A 6,770-nucleotide genomic window follows, 5' to 3' on the forward strand; every position below is an offset into this window, starting at 1 on the left:
CAAGACATCCTCGCAGGCCAAAGTAACGCTGCAGCTCTCCGAAAACAACACGACACACGAAGAAACATTCTTCGTAGTAGACCACTGCGTGCCGGTGACTTTAAGTGGCATAGTTGCCGAACGACTTTGGTTTAAACACCGTGTGCAGGACGTCAAACTCGAAGGGCTTCACCCGCAAGCACAGCCCTTCGCAGAAATCCTCAAGGGACTCGGATAGCTGAAGGACGTCGTGTACGCAATGAAGCTCAAGCTCGGCAGCGTGGGTGTTGTCGTGCCGGCTAGAAGAGTAGCCTTGGCTCTTCAGAAAAAGGTGAAGGCCGAGCTACAGCGCATGGAAGAGCAAGGCGTCATTGCAAAGGTAACCGATCCAACGGAATGGTCTAGCCATATGGTAACAGTTGTTAGAACGGACAAGATACGCATCTGTCTGGATCCAACAGAACTTAACAAAGCGTTGTTGCGCGAAAACTACCCATGCCAACGCTAGAGGATATCACTCCGCGGCTTGCTGAGGCAAAGTTCCACCTTGGATGCCACGTCCGGATTTTGACAAATCAAACTAACGGAGGCTAGCTCTAAACTTTGCACGATGTGCACACCGTACGGTCGCTATCGCTTTCTTCGCATGCCCTTTGGGATCGCTTCTGCGCCCGAAATCTTTTAAGCCGCAATGCACCGACTGCTCGAAGGGTTGCCTTATGTCGCTGTCGTGATGGATGATATACTATTGTGGGGGAAAACGCAAAAATAGCACGACTATAACCTGACTCTGCTTTCGACGCGGTGTCGAGAACACAACCTTATATTGAACCCCAAGAAGTGCATCTTTTTGCAGCAACAAGTCCTCTACCTGGGACACGTCTTTGGGACGCCAGAGTGGGTGCACGACATCCTGCAGATGCCGGAACCAAAAAACTGTTAAGGAGCTTCAAGTTTTGCTTGGCACAATTAATTTCATGCAGCGCTTTATTCCCATTATGTTAATTAACAGTGCAAATACGACGAGGAAGTATAGACAAAGGAGACAGGATAGAGCGCTGAACTAACAACTGACGTTTAATGAAAAGAGAAAAAGAAAAAGGTCTCCTTTGTCTATCCTTCTTCGTCGTATTTGCGCTGTTAATTCAATATGATGATCAACCAACCAGCCCACCAGATGATCGTGATGCTTTATTCCCAACATGTCAGTCTTACCAGCGCCGCTTCGGACCTTGCTACGTAAAGATATAGCATGGGTCTGGACGGAAAAATAGCAAGAAACTTTTGAAGCATTGCGACAGGCACTGATGAAGGCGCCGGTTCTTTCTTACTTGGACCCAAAAAAGCCAGTCACGCCCTCGGTTGACGCCAGTCAGTTTTGGGGTTGGCGCTGTGCTTATCCAAGACGGCCACCCTATCGCTTTTTCGTCTCGCTCACTCACTGACTCCCAAAAACGCTACGCACAAATTGAAAAAAAAAAAAAAAGATGTTGGCGATTGTGCATGGCACCACAAAATTTCACCATTACACATTTGGCCAGGCAAGCGTGACAGTGGACAGGGATCACCGTCCCGTAGTCCTAATTTTCGATAAGCAGTTGCATCAGTGCCCACTGTGGTTGCAACGCATGCGATTGTCCTTGCAACGCTATCCTATCGAATTGCAATACAATCCGGGGAAAGAGCCATTCCTAGCAGATGCTCTGTCACGGTTCCCCAGCAAACTGAAAATGCAAGAAGAAGCCGAAAAGTTTCAAGTGAATGTGCTTGACTATGTTTCAGCATCCCAGCGACGTTTGAAAGATCTGCTAGCACAGCTACCAACGAAGATCCTGCGCTCGTCAGGCTTCGTGACTTCGCTGAAATGGCCTGGCCAGACAACAAGCAAGATGTCTCAGAGGCGGTTCGACCATACTGGACATACCGAAAGGAGGTACACGCGTAAGATGGTCTGATGTTTCGCAGCAACAAGGTAATCATACCTAGCTCCAAGAAAGTCGAAATCATGCGTCTTCTTCATGCAGCTCACGCTGGAGCGGAAAAGATGAAAGCCCGGGATAGGACTGTAGTGTTTTGGCCAAACATGTCTATGGATATAGAGTAGCTTTGCATGCCATGCAAGGTTTGTCGGACCGATAAGCCTCAGAACGTCAAAATGCATCTTCTGAGCCATGATGTCCCTGCCCTGCCGTGGGAAGTCGTGGGCCTAGACTTCTCTTATGGCAGCCGAGAGTTCACCGTTATCGGGGACTTCTATTCTTTTTTTTTTACACTCAGGAACTACAGCGCACCACCGCCAACTCGGTCAAGACGTGGTGCACGGAGATCTTCTTTGTTCACTGACTACCTCTGAGGTTGCTCACCGACAACGGCCCACCATTCACCAGCAGAGAATTCTGGGATTTCCTAGAGGAGCTAGACATTACCCACGTCACCTCCAGTTCGTAACAGACACGCTCCAACGGCATGACGGAATGAGCTGTACAGGAAGAAAAAAGCTGCTTAAGAAATGTTCCCTCAAAGTTCCCGACCTTTATTTGGCTCTAATGAAGTGGTGGAACACCCCTCGGGATAATATTCTTAAATCCCCTTCGCAGAGATTGATGGAACGGCAGGCACGAACCCTGCTTCCCGTGCCCACAAGCCACCTGGAGCAAGAGACTCTGCCGACCAAGGACGTCCACAACCGAATACAAGAGATCCGTTAACGGCCAACAAGGCCTACAACCGCCGCGCCAGGGACCTGCCGACGTCTTCACGAGCGCAACAGGTCACGACCTACGAACAAGACAAACGAACATGGCATCCTGCTACGGTCCTGAGACAAGCTAACACGCCTCGCTCGATGATCCTGCAGGCCGAAGAAGGCCGCGAAGTCCGCCGCACCCGAGAGCACCTCCGGGAGGTCGCGGCCCCACCCAACGCGGCCCCTGCCACAGCTGGGGCGCCTGGAACCTCGGAAGCCTCCGACGCTCAAGATGTCGAACAGCCTGAAGAGCCTCGGAGTAGTTCAAGAGTACGCCAAGAACCTCGTCGGTACCCTCTGCCCGAGAGACATTCGGATGGAGGGGAGATGTAGCGTGGCTCAAGTCTGAGTCATCGTGACTTCCCGAACCAAGCCGGTACACGTGACAAGACACGACACGCGTCGGCTATATCAGCCGCAGCCTTTCCTGAATAAATATCTTTTATCATCTGTCCCGCTTACAGTTATTTTTTTACTCTTTTCCTTCGCTTCTCTTGACATTATCATATCTAGATAACAATAATTTTACAGTAATTGTGTAGCATTTTTAGTTCTATCAAAACTTAGGTACCATCAATACAGAGCCTGCTAGAAGCGGATACCACCCTGTTTCTCTGAGCGCTACCATAATTCAAATTTGCCAGAACGTAGCTCCAGCAGTTGGAAACTGGAGCCGGGGTTTTCAGAAGAAAGCTCTATATGTTAGACAGTCAGAGGGACCGTGCAACGATTTTCGCTTGGAATGTTTTTCATTTAGACAAGCTTACAGGCACTAGTGAGAATCAGGTATATATATTAGCATGCAACACTATGAAGAAAACGCCTTTGCAGTGGTGTAATTTCAAGTACAAACGCGAGTGTATTTTTTTTCAAGTTTTCCTTTCAAACTTGATGACGTAGCTGGAAGGTAACAGCCCCCCTTGACGATGTTTGAATGCCGCTTATAGATTGGATCCGAGCATTGCGTGAGCACTCGATTTAAGCTGGTGGTAATCAATAGCACGGGAAGCATTCGGGCAGTGGCCCGTGTCCTATCGCCGCTATCACAATAATAGCCGAACCAAAACAATGTCTCCATCGATAGCCTCCTTTATACTCACAAAGCCTGGCAGTTCCGCGACGGAGCCATAGAGTGCCTGGTCACAGAATTGGAGCGCGAGGATCTGGTAGCACAGCGCATTTCTCTGGGAATCTGGACGTAAGGGTATAGCTTTTGCAGCGGTGAGGACCCGAAACATGGTTTTCAAACCCGACGAGAAAAGAAGCAATAGTGCGAGGAAAGCTTGGAGTACGAGCGGACATTCCATCGCTCGGAAGAAGCGTTTTTTGGCATCTCGCCGCAGCGGGGTGACCGTCACGTGGCTCCCCTCTCATCTGTTGTCTGCTGCTCTATCGTTTTAATTTCGGCAGGCGCTTCTCGTAGCGATATTGCCAGGCTTTGTCAGTATAGAGGAGGTCATGCTCGAACTCTGCGCCTGTCCTGTGCTTTGTCAACCCGAGCGCGTAGCTAGGATCAACATTGGTGTCGTACAATCTGCTCCAGGTCACGTGGCCGCTTGTTGTGGGTGCGAGTTGAGGGGGTGAAGGCTGATCGTTTATTTTTATTTTTAGAGCGCAGCGGCGCCACCGTCGGCGTAACCGCGCGTTACATTATGTGAAGTTTCCCATATTAACGTCAAACGTGACGTCACGCGTGACGTGACGAAGGTGACGAGTGTCGTCACGAGGGTGACATCACGTGCGACGTTATTCTCGTGAGGTCACGTGGCGCCTAAATTTTGTGGAAAAGATTTCCGCTAAATTTCCCCGATAAATTTAGCTGAAACTTTTCCCGCTAATTTTACCGGGGAAATATTTCGCTTAGCAGGGAAATTTTTCCGCTAAACTTAGCGGGGAAACTTTTTCGCCGATTTTTTTTGCTAAAGTTAGAGCGACATTTTCTCGCCAAATTTAGCGGGGAAACTTTCCCGCCAAGTTCAGCGGGGAAATTTTACCGACAAATTATCCGGCAGATTTTTCGGCTAAATTTAGCGGTAAAACGTTTCACGCCAAATTTAGTGGTAAAATTTTCGCGCTAAACTTAGAAGGCAAATTTTTTCGCAAGATTTATAGGGGAAATTTTACCGCTAAAATTAGCGAGGGAATTGACCGGGAAGGTTTCCCACAATTTTCCGGTAAATTCCTCTCTGCACCCTTCCCTCCCACCGTACCTTTATCTCCTCCTCCTCAAGAGCTGCGCTCTAATTCGTCATTTCTGGGAGTTCTAAACTGTTTTTCATTTCTACAGTGCAGCTCTTAAGTTGAACTCCATGGGACAAATAGGCTGCGAAAAATGAACGAATTTTGCCCCGCGTTTTCTGCTCTGCACGTGGAATCAGCACAGTGAATGCTACGTCGCATGCAATTGCAGCGTGCCGTCGGGCGGCGTTCGTCAGTTATTCGTGGCATATTCCGTTCCATCGAGTTCGGCCTTTAGTCACCCGTTTTCGAATGGAGTGTCATCGCCTTCACCGTCGCCTTCGGCATAACCGCGTGTTGCATTATGGGGCGTTTCACGTGTGACGTCACGAGGGTTACCCTCGTGATGGTTCCAATGGTTACCCTCATGAGGGTTACAGGGTTACCCTCAGGAGGGTCATGAGGGTTACCCTCACGGAGTTACGATGGCTACCCTCACGAGGTTCACGAGGGTCACAAGGGTTACCCTCAAGAGGGTCACGGGGGTTACCCTCACGAGGATTACGAGGGTTACCCTCACGAAGGTTGCCTTCATGAGGATAACCCTCGTGACCCTCGTGAGGGTCAAGAGGGTAACGTCACTACGTTACCCTCTTGACGTCATTATAGGAAACACGTGACGTATGACGTGACGTGTGACGCCACGTGACATCACAAGCATCTAAAATTTCTAATATTCCCGCTAAATTTAGCGTGGAAATTTTTTCTCTGAGTGTGGCTCAATAACATTCCCGCGAAATTTACCCCCGTAGCGACACGTGTCACAACAGGTGTGACGTCGCACGTGACTTCACGTGTCACAACACGACGATATAATTTCCCACAAAATTTAGCGGAAAAATTTTCCCGGCGGGGAAGGAAGAGGGGTATGCCCTCCCCTCTATACCCTCCCCTCCTCCTCCTCAAGAACTGTGCTCTAATTCGGCGTTACAGAAAATATTAAACGTCTTCCATTTTTTTTTGTGCGACCGCTATTGCCTGTGGCTCAAAACGGAAAGCGTGCTTTAAAGGTCATTAACATGAGGGATTTGCTCTATGCGGTATTTACGGAAAGTAAAAGAAAAATCGCTGCATTGCCCCTTTAATGTCGAAATAACGACCAACAGAGACTGTTGAAGCAGAGCTTTTTGAACTAGTTCAGTATGTGACGCATTTCTTCAGCGAATTATTGAGGTTTAGAGTGGTATGATGCGCATTTATTACCGTCGTATGAATGATTCGTGATACCAGTTGTTGGTGATAGTTTTCAAATTGTTTAATTTGTGAAACTTAAATTAGCGAACGCTAATTATTTTGTTATGTCATTTTCCTTTTTTTTAATTGCTCATACCTTTTAAACTTGCAGAACGTTTCTCTGAGCATTCTGCATCTTGTTCCTACCTACGGGCACGTTCTGGTAAGGATGAAACGGGCTATGATGTGTTTTTCTTGTGTGTTTTTAATAGAAAATGTTGTTTTCTCCTAATCCTCTATCACAGAAGAACACGGTTTGTCAAACATTTAAAAAAAAGTCACTCGAATTTGCACAAGCTTACATATTACGTCTATTTGTGCAAGAGTGCGTGCGTATACATATGTATTCAAGTCCGTATCCGGAACAGTGTTAAAATACAAGTCAACGAGGTAAAATATCCATCGGGATGAAAGGACCATCGAGCATAAATATCCATCTAGGTCAAAATGTCTAACGGGACGAATGCCCATCGAGTCAAATTCTCCAACCAGGTTAAAACATCTATCGACATGTAATGTTCATAGAGTAAAATGTCTAATATTGAACATTTTGAACAGATGTAAATTGCGTCTC

At 47.8% G+C, this 6,770-nt stretch overlaps 1 pseudogene; it reads left to right on the forward strand.

Annotated features, from left to right (window-relative positions):
• Positions 1 to 331: 331 nt before the first annotated feature.
• On the forward strand, positions 332 to 3,058 carry LOC121045839 (annotated as a pseudogene).
• The last annotated feature ends 3,712 nt before the right edge of the window (positions 3,059 to 6,770 follow it).

This window comes from Ixodes scapularis, unplaced genomic scaffold (genome assembly GCF_016920785.2).
Source record: "Ixodes scapularis isolate PalLabHiFi unplaced genomic scaffold, ASM1692078v2 PGA_scaffold0__279_contigs__length_252992795, whole genome shotgun sequence".
NCBI lineage: Eukaryota > Metazoa > Arthropoda > Arachnida > Ixodida > Ixodidae > Ixodes > Ixodes scapularis.